Raw genomic sequence first — 20,609 nt, forward strand, 5'->3', positions numbered from 1 at the left:
TATTTGTAAAGAAGAATTGGGGCTATAAGGATTCTCATTCTTATCCTCTCCCATTACTTGAGTCAATTGAAAAAATGAATGTAGAATTTAGACAATGTAATAAATAAAATTTAGTATTTTTATTTACAGTTGACTAATCAATTTTACTAAGTAATGAAAGAGAGTATTTAGCTATTATTATATATTTTAAGGTGATTTTAATTATCTTTTCTACCTAAATAGCTGATTACTTTTTTCTTGTTAAACTCATTCCAAAATGAAGATCTCTTCGTCTAGGTGTTTAGTGCCCTGGAAATCCAGGGCCAATAGATTTCTCAACTAAGTTAATTGTGGAGGAAGAGTTGATATGCATTGCTTTGTAGCTCTCATATAAATTTGGTGCAATAAGTGTCAAGTTTTCTAGGAAACTTCTCTTTTTGATTTCAGAGCCCAAATTGTAGAGAGAGAAAAGAGAGAGTTCTATCAAATTTCAGAGCCAAATTGTTGGAGGAAAGAGAGGTTTACTAACTTGGATTGGTTAAGACTTTTAAGGAGGACAACATTAATAGGAAGAAGGAAGTGAACAAAAGGAAACTTGTTTTTCTCAACTCCAAAATTTACACACTTTGGCTTGTTACAAAATGGAAGACCCTACCCCTTTATATAGTGTTCACATAAAACTTCTAGTTCACACAATTTTCTAAAGGTACCTAAACCACATATTTACGTGAGACTTTTAGACCACACATTTGAACAAAATATTTTCCTAGGATTCTCTATATAGACTTTATAAGACCATATTTTACTTAGATATTTATATAGATTTTTCTAGACAATATTTCTAGAAATGCTAGGCATGTTGGGCCTTTTAATTGATTTGGGTCTATGAGCAAAATCCCTAAGTCGATATTATTTAGTCCAAAAATCAAGTTTACTACTCAACACAAATTTGATGTAAAACATATACACACAGAGAGAAAAAGGTACAAAAGATCATCAGAAAAGAGTTTTCCTTCTATCTTTTAAACTTGAATTTGTTACTCCAAGTAGAATTCCTAACTTGCGGAACATGTCATGCTTGAGTGGCTTAGTGAGAATGTCGACAATTTGCTCCTGAGAGGTTACATATTTCAGCTGTACTTCTTTCTTTGCAATGCTTTCTCTTATGAAGTGATATCTTGTATCAATGTGTGGTTCTTTGCCAATACCAATGCCGATTTGTTATCAACATGGATTTTGATCGATTTCTCTTATAAGACTCCAAGTTTCTTTAACAAGTTTCTAAACCAAATCGCATGAAAGACACTTGATGTAACTGCTGCATATTCAGCTTCACATGTAAATAGCGCTACGATTGATTGCTTTTTCAAGCTCCAAGTGAAAGTTGTGTCGCCAAGCAAAACACATATCCAGTCGTACTCTTTCTATTATCACTGTCTCCACCCCAATCGTTGTCACTATATCTAACAAGTTTGAATTTATTAGATGATGAATAGACTAAGCCATAATCAAGCGTACCTTTAATGTAGTGAAGAATCCTCTTTGCAGCTTTTATATGAGTCATGGTAGGTATCTCTATATAGCGACTGATGAGCCCAACTCCAAAAAGGATATCTGGTCTTATGCACATCAAGTATCTTAGACTTCAACAAGACTCTTAAAAAGTGTTGGTTCTACTTTTTCACCTTCATCATTCTTTGACAACTTGGTTCCGCATTTCAATACCCTGCTTGTGAGATAAAGATGCAATCTTCCATTTGCTTTACCTTAATCCCGAGATAGTAGGCCATAAGGTCGATATCCGTCATCTCGAATTCTTGAGTCATGGTCTTCTTAAACTCGTTGATCATACTTTAATTATTTCTTGTGAATATAAGATCATTTACATACGAACAAACAAGCAAAATATCTCATTTACCTTTGTGTAAAGGGCATACTCGTGAGGGCACTTTGTGAAGTCATTTCTTGAAAGTACTTATCAATTCTACCTTTCCATGACTTTGGAGTTTTTTCAACCCATATAGAGCCTTTTTTAGGTTTAAGACTTTACCTTCATGTCCTTTTATTTATAACCAACTGGTTGTCCCACATAAATTTCTTCTTCGAGATAACTATTTAGAAAAGCTGACTTCACATCCATTTGAAATATCTTTCACTTATTTTGCGCTGCAAGAAAGATAATTAATCTTATGGTTTCTAAATGAGAAACAATAGCAAATGCATCTTTAAAATCGATTCCCGACCGTTGGTTGTATTCTTTAGCAACCAATCTTGTTTTTATATCTCTCAACTTCTTCTTTAGCATTTTTCTTTGCCTTGTATACCCACTTAACTCCAATTGCTCACTTTCCTTTGGGAAGAGTCGTCTCCTTTTGAAGATGATGGTGAGACATCTCCATGAGTAGTTGACAGAGGTGGACTTGTATGCTCTTGCTGCTCCTCATTCTCTTGTTCTTTTTCCTTAAAGAAAGGCGAGAAGTCATGGTCTTTCTCTTGGACACCGAAATCCCAAGCTCCTTCTTTATCAAATTCGACATCTCTACTTATGGTGATCTTCTCCTTGCTTGAATTATACAGCTTGTAGCCTTTAGAGTAAGAGTCATAGCAGATAAAGACATACCTTTCACTTTTGTCATCTAACTTGGATCACTTTTGATCTGGTGCATGAGCATATGCTATGTTCCCAAATACTTGTAAGTGAGAGATACCGGACTTTCTTCCACTCCATGCTTCTTGTGGTGTCTTATTCCACATACTTATGGAAGGCGATCGATTAAACAAATATACAGTGCAATTAATAGCTTTGGCCCAAAGTTCTTTAGGTAATCTCTTACTTTTGAGCATCAACGGGCTTGTTAAGAATGGATCTATTCTTTCTTTCAACTACTCCAATTTGTTGTGGAGAGTATGGAACCATCAATGGACAACGAATTTCATTCTCCTCACAATATTTCTCAAACTCTTTGGAAGTGAATTCTCCTCTTCTATCCGATCTCATGGCTTTTATGCTATAGTCAAATTCTTTTTCAACAAGAGCTTTAAATCTTTTGAAAGTTCTAAAAACATTCGATTTTTGTTTGAGAAAACAGACTCAAGTATTTTTACTAAAATCATCAATAAAAAGAACAAAGTAATTGTTTTTACCAAGAGAGCTTAGATTGATTAGCCCACAAACATCCGAGCCTACAAGTTCTAGCGATTTCCTAGCTCTTGTAGATGTTTCTTTTGGAAAACTTTTCCTCGATTTCTTTCCAAGTAAGCATCCTTTACATAATTGATCTGCATGATTTATTGGAGGCAAACATTTCACCATCTTCTTCTTACTTAACAATTTTAAGCCTCCAAAATTAAGATGCTCGAATCTCAAGTGCCAAAACCAAGATGAATCTTTAAAACAAGCTTTTAAGCATATAGCAACATCATTTTGAATACTTAAAGACACATTCTATTTCTTGTCATAGATACTTTGATAATCAGATTTTCTCTTTGATCTCTTATTGAAAGACTATGATCTTTCAAATGAATATTATAGCCATTTTCTAAAATTTGTCGCAAACTTAAAATGTTATTCTTCATATTGGGCACATAATAGACTTTTGAGATAAATTGATGCGTATCATTCTTCAAGCGGATCAAGATTTTACCTTTTTCCTTTAACTGGGATCTTGGATTCATCTCCAAAAGTAATGTTGTCACTTACTAATTCATCAAGCTCTATGAACATTTTTTCTTCCACACATATAGTTGCTTGCTCTTGTATCCAAATACCAAGTTTTCTTTTCTCAGCTTTCTTCACCTTTGTAAGCCAACAGTAGTGCAAGATCCACTTCACTTTCTCGACTAGCATAGTTGGCTTTCTCCTCAGCTTGGTCAGTAATATTTATACATTCTGAAGCATAACGACTAAGTTTTTGACAATTATAACATTTAATTTGAGATTTGTCATATCATGGTCCTTCATTTTGCCTCGTACCTTTTCCTCATCCAGACCTCTGGTAGAAAATGAACTTTGTCTTCTTTCCTCCTTGTAGAATGCACTTCTTCCTCAATCTTGGCCTTGTCCTCTTCCTCTTTGGCTTCTTCTATTGTCGAATATTCTTCACCCTCGTTCAAAGTAAGCTTTGTTTGAAGAGCTTCCTCTAATGGCTCTTCTTTCACCTTCTCCTTTAATCTTTCCTCATGGGTTTGTAAAGATCACATGAGTTGATCGACACTCATACTATCTAGATCTTTAGATTCCTCAATAGCTACAACTATGTAGTCAAATTTAGAATCTAAAGACCTAAGTATCTTCTCAATTACTTAAGTGTCGTTCAACTTTTCTCCATTCCTCTTTAATTGATTCACAATAGCCAATACTCTAAAAAAGTAATCAGAAATTGATTCCGATTCTTTCATATGTAAAGTTTCAAACTTACCTCAAAGTGTTACTGTGTTTGGAGTCGAACATTTTTCACCTCCTCAACTCTTTTGTGGGAGTTTTGCAAGATCTCACATGCTTCCTTACTCGTAGTAGCATAAGCTACATTCTCGAACATGCCTTCATCCAAAGCTTGATAGATGAAGGTGAGTGTCTTCTTGTCCTTCTTCCTTGCATCCTTCAAACTATCTATTTGTGTTTGAGATAGAGTGATCTCGTCTTGTGACTCCATGTAGCCTTTCTTTACGTTCTCCCATGCATCTTGTGACCTGAGCAACGTTTTTATCTTTATACTCCAATTGTCGTAGTTATCCTTGTTGAGTTGGTGGACTTGAAAAGGAATCATCTCACTTGACATTTTTTACAAGAACTTTAGGGCTCTGATACCAGTTTGTTGTAGAAAATAAAAGTTTACTAATTTGGATTGACTAAGCCTTTTAAGGAGGACACCACTAATAGGAAGAAAGAAGTGAACAAAAGCAAACTTGTATTTCTCAACTTTAAAACTTACACACTTTGGCTTGTTACAAAATGGAGGACCTACCCCTTTATATACATAAAACTTCTAGTCCACACAATTTTTTAGAGACTCCTAGACCACGTATTTACACTAGACTTTTAGACCACACAGTTGGACAAGATATTTTCCTAAAATTCTCTAGATTGACTTTATAAGACCACATATTTTACTTATATATTTATATAGATTTTTCTAGTAGATATTTATATAGATTTTTCGAGACACTATTTCTAGAAATGCTAGGCATGTTGGACTTATGAGAAAACTCCTTAAACCCATATTATTTAGTCGAAGAATCAAGTTTGCTATTCAACACAAATTTGATGTAAAACATATACACACCGAGAGAAAAAGATACAAAAATTCATCAAAAATAAAAGTTTTCCTTCAATCTTTTAAAATCTTATGGTCATGTGGAATCAGTCATTTTCTTGGCTTTACCTCTTGATTTCTGCGTGGTTTGTAAGGAAGGGTTTTTTGAGTAGAATGTTTCTTTGCTCTTAGAGTCTATATAAACATTTTAGTGGAAAAGTCACTACTTACCATTACCTAGAAAAGACGTTGCCCAAAGACAGACCCCAAAACTTGGTCATTTTTTATTCTTGGACGGCCATTTAGATGCAGTTTATTAATAAAGTATTGAGATGGGGTGACTTTCTTTTCCGACAGCACCAAAAAAATTCGTGGACCTTTTCAAGTATTTTATTTTTTAAGTGTAAATATATAATCACGATTATATTTTACACTCACTAAAATACAGCTGATGAATTTTTGTTCATTTTTAGTTTAAAATATCATCCAAGTAATTAGGTAGGACTTTTGGGTCTCCACTTTGATCCAATAAAGATTAATTTAGATATCCCTACATTTTTCATGGATAAAACAAAGCATAGCATTACAATAAGAGTGAAGACTAAGAGAGTTCAACACATTTTTTTCTGAGAAATGCTGCACTGCTAGGGAAATTTCTCAGGTCCTTTATAGACCTATCACAAAAAAGTGGGTCTCATGATTTTCGGGGTCTTTTTTTAATGAGGTGGGATTTACCTATTTATGAGAGGCAGGTAAGGACGTCGTGGAATTTTCTCCTAACGGTGTAACATTTCTCTTTTTTTTTCTCTCTCTCTCTTTATTCACATACAAATATTTATGTTTGTATTTTATTTTATTTTTTTGTAAACAAGAACTCTTAGTAAATCAATCCATGCTTGCGCGTGGTAGCTCAAAGAGAACAAATGCATCATATGTTACCACAAGTTTAATTACTGAAAGTTTTAGTTTCAATCAAATAAATATAATTTTATGGGAGAGTCACCAAGTAACAAGAAGGTACAATTTTGTCCACTCCAACTTTATGGATAATAAATAATATTTTTAGGTATCATATTTTTGCTGTGTTGAACACTATACTCAACATACGTTGTGACTATGTTGCTTTTACTTTTTATAAAGAATGTAATCTTAAATTCAAAATGGTGAAAAAAGTTTAATTAATGGCATATGATCAGTAAAGAAGTATGGTGCACAACAAGAAATCATAGCAATTATTATAGCAAATTGTTCTCTCTCTCTCTCTCTCTCTCTCTCTCTCTCTCTCTCTCTCTCTCTCTCACACACACACACACACACACACAATGTAACAGCATCTGCTGCTTGTTCAGTGCATCAAATTTTTCTATGTAATTATAAGACTATAAGCTGAAGTGGGACTTGTTCCAGACGATTGTTCAGCACTTTAAAATTGACCATGTAGCACTGGGTTAACTACTACCTTTAAATTTTACTTCTCTAAATAAAGTTTCTATAATTTGAACTATAAAGTAATATTAATTATACTCCGAAAGGTTTTGTAATTAAGAGATTGCTAAAGTTATTTGAAGGCTAGCTTTAGTTCTCATTCTACGGCTAGCCTGTGCATACTTCTTCATAAAGAAGTCCTCTCCGAATTACTAGCACACTTCTAGGATTACTTTTAAGATGTGCCCAATCAAAATACCCTTTTTTCCACTATAACCAAAAACTTTTACCAATCATCAAAATGACCTTTTGTTGAGTGAAAAACAAAAATATCCTTAAATAGTTTAAACAATTACAAAGATATAATTTTGTTTAGAAAGACAAAAATACCCTTAAATTACAAATTAAAAAACCAAACACTTTTTTTCACTTTATATTTAATTACTTATTTAATTATTTATTTCAAACACTTACTCAAATAAAAAAATAATATTTAATTTACTTTCTTGTTTAAAAATTTCATTAATTAATTATCTTAATTGGTTATGTATATTATTTATTTAATATTTAATTATTTTATTTAATCACTTGTTTAAACTGAAAAATTAATATTTAATTTGATTTCTCATTTAAATATTTCATTAACTAATTATCTTAATTGATTATGTATATTTATTAATTATTTAATTATTTATTTAAACACTAACTCAAATTTAAAAAATTAATATTTAATTTGGTTTCTCGTGTAAATATTTCTTTATTAATTACCTTAATTAGTTATATATATTGTTTATTTAATATTCATTTACTTTATTTCATTATTTATTTAATCACTTATTTAAACTAAAAATTAATATTTATTTTAATTTCTTATTTAAATATTTCTTTAATTTATTGTCTTAATTAGTTATGTTATTATTTATTTATTGTTTAATTACTTTGTTTAGTTATTTATTTAATCACTTAATTAAATAAAAAAATAATATTTAATTTAATTTCTTATTTAGATATTTCATTTTTAAATTATCTTAATTGGTTGTGTATATTATGTATTTAATAGTTTATTACCTTATTTAATTATTATTTTAATCACTTATTTGAATAAAAATTATTTTTTAAATATTTCAGTAATTAATTATCGTAATTGGTTATGTATATTATTAGTAATTAATATTTAATTTATTTATTTTAATTACTTATTTAAAAAAATATCATAATGTACAAGTGGCATAACATTATTGCAGATTTGAAAAATAGTTTTTCGATCCTCCACTCATGAAATTCCACATATACATTATGGACATCCTTATGAATTAGTACATGTAGAATTATCCAATATTTAATTTGATTTCTCGTTTGAATGTATCTTTATTAATTACCTTAATTAGTTATGTATATTTAATTTTATTTAGTTATTTATTTTAAACACTTATTCAGATAAAAAATTAATATTTAATTTAATTTCTTCTTTAAATATTTCATTAATAAATTATCTTAATTTGTTATGTATACTGTTTATTTAATATTTCATTACTTTATTTAATTATTTATTTAAATACTTATTCGAATAAGAAATTAATATTTAATTTAATTTATTCTTTGAATATCTCATTGATTAATTATCGTAATTGGTTATGTGTATTATTTATTTAATATTTAATTAGAACATAAATCACACGATGCATGAGAATATTTAATAGAGATAGGAGTCAAACATTAGGCACGGTTACATTATCGAGACATCGAACATTATTCAAGAATATCGAAACTATATTTTCTCTACCAAATGAAGACGAGTACGAAGTTCCCGATTATAGTAAGTTACTCTCTACCCATCAGATGTGTAATGTCTATTTAAATCGTATGTACTCTCTATTTATAGTATGTTACTGATTACATGAAAATTGGCCCAACGAATATGTATTATCTACTTAAATCGTATATACTCTCTATTTATAGTATGTTATTGATTTCCTCAATTTTCTTTATTTATAGTGTGTTATATGTGTAATTAAGAGTAATTAGTTATTTATTATACAATTACATAAAAACTAAAGTATTACAAAAGTTTTAAAAATAATGTTACATTTTAAATTATTACATCTACAGATCACAATGTACATAAAAGAATGCTTACATTAAAAAAAACTTACATTTTAATTTGTGTTTGGTTTATCAGCTTTATGCCACGTTCGTTGCTAAAAATTCAATGTACTTCAATTAGGGCTGTCAATTGATTGGATTTTGATCCGAATCCGATGAAATTAATGAAAGATGGATTTAGGGTCTCAATCCGATAACCCAATCGAGATTCGAATCCGATAATCTGTTAACTAAATGAATCAATGGATTGGATTTTGATCTGAATCTGATGAAATTAATGGGAAATGGATTTAGGGTCCCAATTCGATAACTCAATCGAGATTCGAATTCGATAATCTGTTAACTAAATGAATCAAATATGGATTTAGGTCAATCACATCTGATATCACTAAAACATTCCAAGAGGATTCTCTTTTAAAAAGGAGTTAAAGGAGCATAAATTGGATTAAAAAAATGATTTGGGCATTCTAATATAATAAGTGAGCCCATCAAGATAGTTCAAATATTTTTTAAGATAAATAAATAATTAAAATCTTGTTGAGACTATGATTTTCAATGAAAAATAAATAAAATCTTTATTTTCTATATTTTTTTCCAATTTCGAATTGGATTATCTAATCTGATATCCGATAACATAGTTAATCGAATATTGATTTAACATTCAAATATTCGTCGAATTATTGGATCAATACGAAGATTCCACAATCGCCCCGGGTCGATTTCATGGAAGAGGTTGGGGAACGTACCGTCGACAGATGTTCTCTTCTTTGCCTCGATCATATACGGAGAAACAACGTGTTGTAATGACAATCTAGTCCTCTTGATAACCATCTGCTCTGACACGTCAATAATATGTTTTTTACAGGGTGTCATTTCCATTGCCCTCCCCTATATAATTGTCACGTCAACTAAACTCGCGACATTATCTGTCAAGTTGGGGGTCCTCTCCAGCATAGTTATAAATTATCTTAATGGTAATCCATCCTATAAAGTTAAAAATGTTTCGACCTTGTGTAAGAGACGGTGGATAAAGCATTATATTTGAAAATTAAATTGTTTATTGAATATTTAATTGTTAATTATTTATTTAAATTGTTTATTTACCTATTTAAATTGTTCGTTTAAATTATTTATTCAATATTTAAATGTGTATTTAAATTATTTATTTTAATTGTTTAGTTGTTTATTTAATATTCATTTTAATTCTTAATTGAATGTTTAATTGTTTATTTTAAAAGTTAATTATTTATTTCAATTGTTTATTTAAAATTTTTATTTAATATTTAATTACTTATTTAAATTACTTTTTTATTATTTATATTTATTGTTCATTTAAAGTATTTATTTAATATTTAGGTGCTAATTATTATTTCAATTGTTTATTTAATTTTTAATTACTTATTTATACTATTTTTTATTATTTATATTTATTTGTTATTTATGTTAATTAATTATTTGTATTGCTTAATTAATATTTAATCTACTTGTTTATTGAATTTATTTCAATTAGTTATTTATTATTTACTTAAATAAGCAATATACATAAATAATTAACATAATTCATGAAATATTTAAATAAACAAATAAAGTATAAAATAAATAATCATATATTAAACAAATATTATACATAAAAAATTAAAGTAATTACTTAAATATTTAAATAAAAAATTTAAATTAAATATTACATTTTTAATTTTCTATTAAATTTTAATTTAATTTTATTTAAATTTTTCATTAATTATTTTAATGTGCTATGTATTTTTTTGTTTAATATTTAATTACTTATTTTAATTGTTTATTTCATATTTATTTACTTCATTTAATTGTTTGTATTAATTTCTTATTTATTTTAATTATTTTATTGAATATTCAATTGTTTATTATATTTATTTCATTATTTAAATTATTTATATTTTGAATAAAATGAAATAAAAAATAATTAATTATTTTACTTAAACAAACAATTAAATTCAATATTAAAAGAAATAAAAAAAATAGCTAGCACGCTGGGCAAATCCAGACGGCTGGTCGTTTCCGTGCCATTTTTTCACCTTTCTTAACCAGTTCAACCTCAAATTCGACTTTTCCTTCTATTTTAACTATAAAAATTTGTATTGAACTCATAATTTAACATATTCAAATCTTAAACATTCAAATTTTTATGTATTAAACTCAAACATTCAAATTCTCACATGTGTTAGACCTCAATGGTGAGTAAATTACAAAGAAACAAATCTAATCTTTGAGAATTGACGATCTCGGGTAATGGTCGAAGTGGGTCCGGTCTAAGCGGACCGTAGGTGGCATCGCCTCTTAGTTTTCTCTTTCTTTCCTCTTCTCTTTATTTGGGGGTATTTTAGACCCTTTGGGTATTGTTTACATTTTCAAATTTTTTTTTTTAATGAGATTTTTTCGGTCAAAGGCCATTGTGGAAAGATGGTCGGGTCAACCGGCCGTCTTCCACTATTTCCTCGCACTTCTATAATATTCATATTTACATTTCTAGCGCTTTTTGAAATTCGAAACTCTTCGAAAACTAGGAAATATTTCTGAAACTCAAAATACACAACCTTTTTATATTTTAATTTTTAGTAAAGTTTCGAAAATTTAATCATACAAAAACATTCAGAAAATTTTTAACCACAATACTCAAAAACTTAATATGCTTAGGCATTGCATATATTTGTGGGGGGTAATTTGTTGTAGGCTTTGATCAAATACTAGTTTAATTGCAAAGTTCAATTGAAAGTTAACTTAATTGTAGTCTTACTATGCAAAATATTGGCAGGTGACTAGAGTTTGAATTGATGTTATTAGCTTTTTTTAAAAATAAATGTTGAATTTATCAAATAATTTATACACTATCGACCAGCAAAAACATAGTAGTTCACTTTTCTTGATCAACTAACGGTCAAATTGACGTTTTCCATCCTTTGGATTTCAGTTGCATATTTATGAAAGGTTGGGAACTTTTACTGGTACAAATGAAGGATAGGGTAAAGTCTACAAAAATTAAACAGATTAGGGATCGTTGTTGCAATTTTCCAATATTAATATTTTAAGATTTAAGAACTATTTACAAGCTTGTTTGTAAGTTAAGAGACAAACCAAAATTTCAACTAAAAAATAACATATATTATGAGCATGCTTATAAGTTATAAGCCAGCCAAACATGGTAGTTCTTTCTCTCTCCTCTTTTTCTTCCTCCTTCGGAAACTGTTAGAAGTTTGAATTCAAACACACACAAATTCAAGTTAATTGTTTCAATGGTCACTGAATTTATGTTCATATCTTTGATTGGTTATTAAAGTTTAAAATGTCAAGTTTTGGTCAAAAAATTTAGGTCAATGTCTTCGATTGCTCACTGAAGTTTAAAATATCAAATTTGGCCACTGAACTTTGAAATTTTTTATACATTACTCACTATAAATTTGATATTTTTCAAAATTCTACACTTATGCTAGTAAGTAACGTACGACATTTTTCAAAGTTCAGTAGTCAAATCTAGACATTTTAAATTTTGATGAGCAATTAAAGACATTGATCTAAATTCAATTATGAAAACTCAACATTTTAAGCTTGAGTAACCAATCAAAGACATGGACTTAAATTTAGTGACAATTGGAATAATTAATTCCACAAATTAATTCATCAATTTATCATCAGAATCCCTCGAGCAATGGATTCGGAGGCTGCACGAACTGCTTGAGATTCACTCGAGCTGGTGTTTCCCATGTCAAACATTCTCGACACGGGACTTGATCGCCACACGTTTTCGATTCTTATTGCACTACGCGAAATGGGTGTCATCCCTGAGTCATTGGCAGCCTTGGTTAAAGAGCTTTGCAGAGAATCCCCACCTTCATCTTCTTCAGCCCCAGCAGCAGCAAATCTAGCGGTTCCTTAATAAGGTAATTAAGCCAATAGTATTTCGTATTATGATTACAATTCTTTTATTTTTTTATGAAGTTTTTATTTACCTAGAACTTGTTTTACTGGGAATTGTTAATTTAAATATGTATGATTGGTATAATTTTCTACCTAAAAATATTGAAATTTTGAATATTTTGGTGTTTGTTTGGCTTTATTTTTCATGAAAATTGTCGGTTAACAAGATAAATTTTTTTTACAATTATGAATAAAATTTCGTCCCATTGCTGAAAAAAAAAAAAATTGGAAAACCAAGTGGGAATTGGTTTCCCACAAATTTGAGGAAATCAGGTCACATGTTGGTTGTTGGGGGGGGGGGGGGGGGGGGGGGGTTTTTTTTTTAAAAAAAAAAAAACGGCGGGGGGGGGGGGGGGGGGGGCTAGGCCTCATGTGAGGGTCGGTACAGACACTGTACAAGGAATTGCTCTTAGAAGTTCTAGTTAAGCCGTGATATCAAGTCATTTCATCTTTTTGGGGAAAGTGAATAAGTCAGTACAAAGACATGAAAAAGAAATTGATGTTCATAAGAAAAACAATAGATCAATTTCGCCGTTAAAGATGTGTTTCAATATAGATGAAACATGATTGTTTTATAGGGTAAAACATGATCACTCTTTTGCAACAAAGCAACAAGCAAGACAAAGAATGACTTCGATTGTTGTTTATTATAACAAGGATGACCCATAAAAAAATTTCCTTTATGGATCATTGAAAAACATGCAAAACCACATTGCTTCAAGAATAGACTCTTCCATAATAGATAAGATTTATCTAAATATTCTGTTAAACTAAATAATCATTAATAATTATCTCATAATTTTATAATAAAAAAATAATTGTAAGAGGGAATAAAGGTTGAGTTATGGTTGCAACTTCCCTGTTCAACTACTAACTTTATAGGAATGAGACATTATTTAACAGTGTATTATACCATACAAAATCACAAGACCACAATCTAAAGAAACAATAGGTATCAAAATTATTTGCACCTCAAAACATACATATATAAGCTCCCACTCACAACCAAGGTAACAAGTTACAAAAAGTAAGAAGTGTAGAACAATTAGTTCATAAGGACCCCCGTAGTGTAATAATTCATTTTCTATTATTTCTTTCTGTCATATCTTTAATAGCATGTTGGTTACACCTACAACCGAAATGGAAACCGAGCATTTCGTGGTTATTCGCTCTTTTTCCTATTCAAAGATCAGCCCCATGGCTCTGTGTTTTCACATCGAGAATTATTTGCAGATGAAGAGATGTCAAAGGGGCTTCTTACTTCCCAAACAGATCCTCCTACATCTATATATAAACGCTGGTTTATCAAGAATACACAAGAAAAGCATATTTCCATAAAAAACAAAAACTACCTAAAAACACATGGAGGATAACACGTGAATTGAGAGTCATAATAGAAGTCTTTGTATGTTCCCAATCAATTTTTTCAACAAAACCCAAGCTTCCTACTTTACAATTTTTTATAATAAACCAAATCCCTTACCTTAAGAAAAAGGCAAAATAAATAATAAAATATATATAAATTAGACAAAAATAAACAAAATTTCCTCGTCTACCCACTTTGTTTTATTTATTTTGAATAAAGGATAATTAACACAAAATGTCCTTACTTTTCAATATTATTGTACAAAACGTCTTCATTTTTTGATATTTTTACCCTTACCTTCACCTTTTATTGCGGAAATCATCCCATCAAAATTTTCATGTAAAATGACAAATATATCCTCTATTTAAATAAAACAATAAAAACGAAAAAAAACTTAAAGAATAAATTGTAATCATACTCCCAAACTTTTAAAAAAGTGCAAATGAGTCCAAATAAATTATTAAAAGGTTAATTAACACAAAATGTCCCTATCTTTCATCATTATTGTGTAAAACTTCTCTACTTCTCAGTTTTTGACATTTTCACCCTTATTTTTATATTTTATTGCAAAAATCATTATTTTCATTCATTTTCTCAATTAAAAGTTGTAAAATGACAAATATATCATCCTCTTTAAATAAACAAAAATAAAGAAAAGAAAAATAAATAACAAATTGCAATTATACTCCCAAAATTTAAAAAAAATTTAAATAAATAATTAAAAATAAATTTTACTTTATTTTTTAATTATTTATTTGGAATTTATTTTTACTTTTTTTTTAAAAAAATTTGGAAATATAATTGCAATTTGTTCATTATTTTTGTTTATTTAAAGACAAGTGTATATTTGTCATTTTATAGTTTTTAATTAAGAAAATGGATGAAAATAACGATTTTCGTAATGAAATACGAAATAAGGGTGAAAATGTCAAAAAATTAAAGGTATGGACGTTTTGCATAATAATCACGAAAGATAGGGACATTTTGTGCTAATTACTCTTTTAATAATTATTTGAACTCATTTGCATTTTTCTAAAAAGTTTGGGAGTACGATTGCAATTTATTCTTTTACATTTCTTTTCTTTTTATTGTTTATTTAAATAGAGGGTATATTTGTCATTTTACACGAGAAATTTAATTAAAACAATGATTTATGCAATAAAATGTAGAGGTAAAGGTAAAAGTGCCAAAAAATGAAAGATGAGGACGTTTTACACAATAACATTGAAAGATAAGAATGTTTTGTGCTAATTACCCTTTGAATAAACATCGTTTATTGTCATTTAGTTATGCATTAATTTTATTTACATTTTAATAAACTATATATAGTTAACCTTTTAATTTACTTTTTTTCATCATTAGTTATTTTGTTGATTTGTATATCTAGTATTTACTTGTTTATTTTGACGATGACTAAAAATAAGAATCTCATACTAGTATCACTTATAGTTGACATCACATAATAACAGTAGATAACGATAAAAGTTATCTTCAACAATTAGGTGTTTTTTTTTTTTGTTGGCTTAAAAGCCTATCCTCGACTGAAAATCCCCCGACTGAAAATCTCGTCCTATGATGTGGACTCACACTAACCTTTTAGAATAAATTATAATTTTGAGTTTGTGAGGTGACAACATCACTATATCATTTAGTTAACGAGCATGATGATGATGAATGTCATTGTTTTGCTGATGATGAATGTCATTGTTCTGATATGTCTTCGTTGTACAAAAATCATTATCGAGTAATAATCTTCTTCTTTTTACGTCCAACCATGAAACTGTAAATTTATAAGCTATAAATTATAGCAGCCACTATTACATCCTCCGTTTTTATATGTATATCTACTTTTAAAAAGATAATTATATTATATTTTTAATCTTACGTAAATTTACTTAAGTAGACATATAAAATTAAATAAAATATATCACTCTAAATTCATCAACTAATTTATATATTTTCATTAAATTTTCTTAGATCTTTTTATATTCTTTTAGAATTAGTGTTTAACTAAAACCCTAATAGTTGTAAAATATCATCTTCAACTAAAATCGAATCTAAAAAATGTAAATCTAAACATTAAAAAGCTAAAATCTCATCAATTTTGCCATTTTTCTTCCTACAGTCTCATTCATTGTTATTTGAAGGCTTCAGCTAATGCCTTTGTCCGTGGACACTTTGAAAGTTCGAGTAGACTCTAAAGATTTCCTACTTCTCAAGTCTCATCCTACATGTTTTATATGTTCTTATCTTATTTGTTTCTATTTCAGGTACAGAGATTGGAAAGTCTGTCAATGCTCTGCGGAAGCATGGATCAAAGGAGATACGTACTCGTGTATCAGGTGTATGGATATTAATAGAGTACGGAAAGCTAAACTCTTGGCTCCGTATAGATATTTACATTTGACGTTGAGTTTATGTTTGTATATGGAGAATCGTACTCATTTTTGGTGATCGAATTTTAGTCTCTCCTAAACGTTGTTGACTTGAAAAGATACTATGGAGTTGCATAGATGGCACTATACCGCATGACATTTTAATTACTTGTTTTTTCCTGATCTGTCAATTCATGAAGCTTGATTAAATATCTCATTTTTAGGATTCATGTCATCTTTTGAGTAGAACCATATTCATTCCTTTTTATTCTAATGATGATGGTGATAAAGTAAAACGGCTCATTGATAGAAGGGTTTGACAATGGTGTAATCTTTCGTTCCCTTTATTTAATGTATTTTGCACAACAATTGATGAAGAATAGGGTATATGATTGTCTATCTAAAAAATGAAAATTTGAATTTTTATGGTCATAGTTAACTTGCATTTTTTTGTGATGCGGAGATTGGAAGGTCGTGGTTGACGAACGGACCGCCGCTATTGTAGCCATTGTAGGTAATTCGTCTGGAATTAGTTTTCCACAACAATCTAGCAATTTTTTTCACTTTTGATTGAAGATTAATGCCATACTTCATCTTAACGCTATAGAGGCTGCAGCGAAATCCATGAAAACTTATGTTGTTTAAGAAGAGGAAGGGTTTCATTCTCCACCATTGGATGAAGGGGCGTTCTTTGCTACTCCTACGTCAATGGAGCTGTAACAGGTATGGTACCTCATCCTCTTTCTTGACTCAGAAGTTTGTAATTTTGCGTTGGTGCTTATAAGCTGATTATGTTTTGCATATCTTGTTCCCCTTGGTTGTGTTGATGGCATGAATGATGATGGAAGTGAGTTCATTTCCTGTCCTTGTGTTCGTTTGGTATGGTGAATTGTATAGTCTTGGAAGAAGAAAAATAAGCTTTCAAATATACTGTCTAATACTACATACCAAACACAACCTTTTAGTAGCTTTTCCTGTTTGGTTCTTTACTCGAATTTTCCACTAATATCAGTGCATAATTTTGGCCGAGGACATTTCAAATCCTTGAAACAATGGAAAATTCAACAAGAACTGTGAAAACGGCAGAGAGTCGACAATAGGGAAACTGAATATCCCGAAATTGAAGAACCAGTTCTGTATGATTCGATCACTTCTACCGAGGGTAGGAAAGCTGAACAAAAGAAGAATCCAGAACCTGTAATTAAGAAACAAGCATCTGTAATCAAACCAAATTAGCCTCCGACTGGTGAATCAAGGTCGAGGAGACCAAAACCTAATGTAGGACAGAGAATTAATAACGAGATTAAGGTTGAACTAAAACTTGACAAAAGTGCAGTTCAAAGTCAATCATTTCCTCCCCCAACAAGATGTGAGTGGAAGCACAAATTTATCGTTCTTAAAGCCAATAGGTTCTGACTGTTCTAAATTTTGTTCTGACTAGACTTCAAAGGGTATTGACAAAGTTTCTTGATAAGTGCATTTTATACACTTATGTAGGCAACAAAACATGGATAATTGTTTGGTAAATATGTTGAAATATGGCTTAATTCTGTATAAATTATGGTTTGCATGACAACATTGATGAATATGGTGGAATTTAGGAGAAACAAGCGAAAAATGGAATAAAATAGAAGAAAAACAAAGCTAGGGATCAAAGTGCAATTATTCAAAAGATGGTCCCGGAAGAAAAAACAAAGATGTGAAAGAGTCAAAGACAAATTTAGCAAAAACATAAAGTATTGGATGAAGAAGAAATGAGAAAAGAAGTCAAGAAACGAGAAAACGGAGTTTGAAGACCAAAATGTAAAGAAAGAATTTTTACTCGAATTATGCTATAGCATAGTTATATCTTCCATGCGGTCGCATGGCATGGTTCAAAGATTCCCAGGGCTGAATTTCATTACACTATGCTCTATCATGCATTTGTACTATGCTATAGCATAGTACATTTCCAGCAGAAAAATTATGGTTTCCTTATATGACTCTAACTCTTATGGTAGCATGATTTGGGATGTCTTTTAATAACCTAGGGGCATCCATAAGTAGTTTTGCATGTATTACTACATAGTCATGTAAGTTTTAGAGCATAGAAGGATGTAAGAAACATGATGATTGATTCGAAAGCTTGAAGATTCAATTCAAGATTCAATTGAGTGATGTTGATTCATCAATTTTTTTTCTTCATAACATGTTAGGCTAGATCTCTTTGTGTTAGAAGAACGATGAACCATGTAATATGAGTTTTTAATCTTTAATTTTACATATTTGACATTAAAATAAGTTTTTGGATATTGAATGGTTTACATGATTATCTTTTCTCTACAATTATTGTGCACGATAGATGTGCGAATCTAGTGGCTTATTTTATGCATTCGAAAGAAGGGAAATAGGTTTACATGGTATACATTTGTAGCATAGAGATTTTAGCTATGTCCTGCCTTAATTTTCATTATGTAAAGTCTTGACAACATTTTTTCCCATTACCGTGGACTATTGTGACATAATTTGCATACAATTAATAGTATGCAGTTCTGTATAAGCCAATCTAAATAATGCAAAAGAAAGATTCAGCATTTCAGAATTAGATTTTTGCACGCTCGGCTAAAATTATACGTCACTTCTCTTAAATGGACGGCCGATCATAATGGGTTTGCCCACAATGAGATCCTATTCACGTTGGTTGTGAGTTAGAACCAACCTGTCTAAAAATATAGTTCTGACTATGCCAAAATCGTTTTTCAAATATGAGGATTGTACCATTATGTAAACATTCAATCTATCAAAATTTGACATTGACGTCCACTTGGCGCTTTTAGTTGATGGTACTTAAACAATTTACCTATATAAAAAAGTAAAATTCATATATTGACCAAAGTTGAAGATAATAGAAATTAATAGCGTAAAACAAATAATTATTCTAAATATATATTAGAAAAAAAATTACTTATCGTTAAGCTCGTCATGTAAAAAACATTTGATGAAGGCGGTCCAAGTCCAATAAAAGTGCACATGCATTATGTTGACCATTTCTTAATCATATCTTGTGACTCAATGGCTAGGATTTCCACTGCCCATTTTCATATACATTCGATTCATCCAAATGTTGGCAACCATAAATTATCCCATAATGTCATGTTTTTAATTTGTCCCTTTCTTCTTTAATGGCTTACAATTTGACTCTTCATTTTACATTATTTAAATTTCTCTTTTAGTAAGGGCCCTCTTGTGGGCTGATGGTCCATGTTCAATTATGATACTAATCCAAATCTAATTGTGATTAAAGAGGATAAAGAATAGGACGATTTGAAATTTTTTGACTCTTTAGGAGCAGACCTCAAGGGCATCGATGATAATATATATTTAATATGAAAATGACATCGATCATGACATTTTAAGAAGCTTGTTATCATTCCAAATAGCAAATATTAATATGTCATAAATAAACAAAGTAGCGACGAAACAAAATTTTGGTAGTGAAATTACAACTATAAATTATAATATATTTATTGGTAATATTAAGTTATAAAATGAAAGGGAAGAAGATATTTTAAATTACCAACATACTATTTTTTTTCGATTACTTGTTAAATGATAAAAAGAAATAAAAAAAATACGCTTCTCTGACGATGATAAGTGAACAAAGCACCATCAATGATGTCATCAGTAATTACAGATAAAGGTGCTCCATCATCAATCAACAATCGTAGTATTGTAGACGATACCATCAGTAATTAGCTTTGTCATTAAAAATTACTATCAAAGCGATGACAACTATATTTCCATTTTATCTTTTAGGGATTTGTAATTTTTTATCTTTTAGGTGTGCCAAAAAGCTCTAAGATGTTTAGCTTGGTTTGGTGGTCGTCTTCTAGGAGTTTTGGTTGGTAACATTTTACTATTTAAATATATAAACAAGAGGGAAACAATTAGTACAATGTGGGTGAAGAATTAATTAGCATCCTAGGAAAAAAAAAGACTTAGGTCCATCTCTCTCATTTTAAGCTCGTAAATTATTATAAATTTTTCTCGAGATATAAAAAAAAAATGTGAATGACAACTACATATTCTTTGAAATGTATTTACTAATATTTGGGTCCATGGTTTGACTTTTTCCGCCCACACGCATTTAGGGTGTGTCTGGTTTACGTTTCTGATTTTTCC

General features: G+C 29.7%; 1 pseudogene; it reads left to right on the forward strand.

Moving 5' to 3' along the window:
* The first annotated feature begins 12,438 nt into the window (after positions 1-12,438).
* LOC111376382 lies at positions 12,439-12,689 on the forward strand (annotated as a pseudogene).
* The last annotated feature ends 7,920 nt before the right edge of the window (positions 12,690-20,609 follow it).

Source organism: Olea europaea, chromosome 2, assembly GCF_002742605.1.
Source record: "Olea europaea var. sylvestris chromosome 2, O_europaea_v1, whole genome shotgun sequence".
Lineage (NCBI taxonomy): Eukaryota > Viridiplantae > Streptophyta > Magnoliopsida > Lamiales > Oleaceae > Olea > Olea europaea.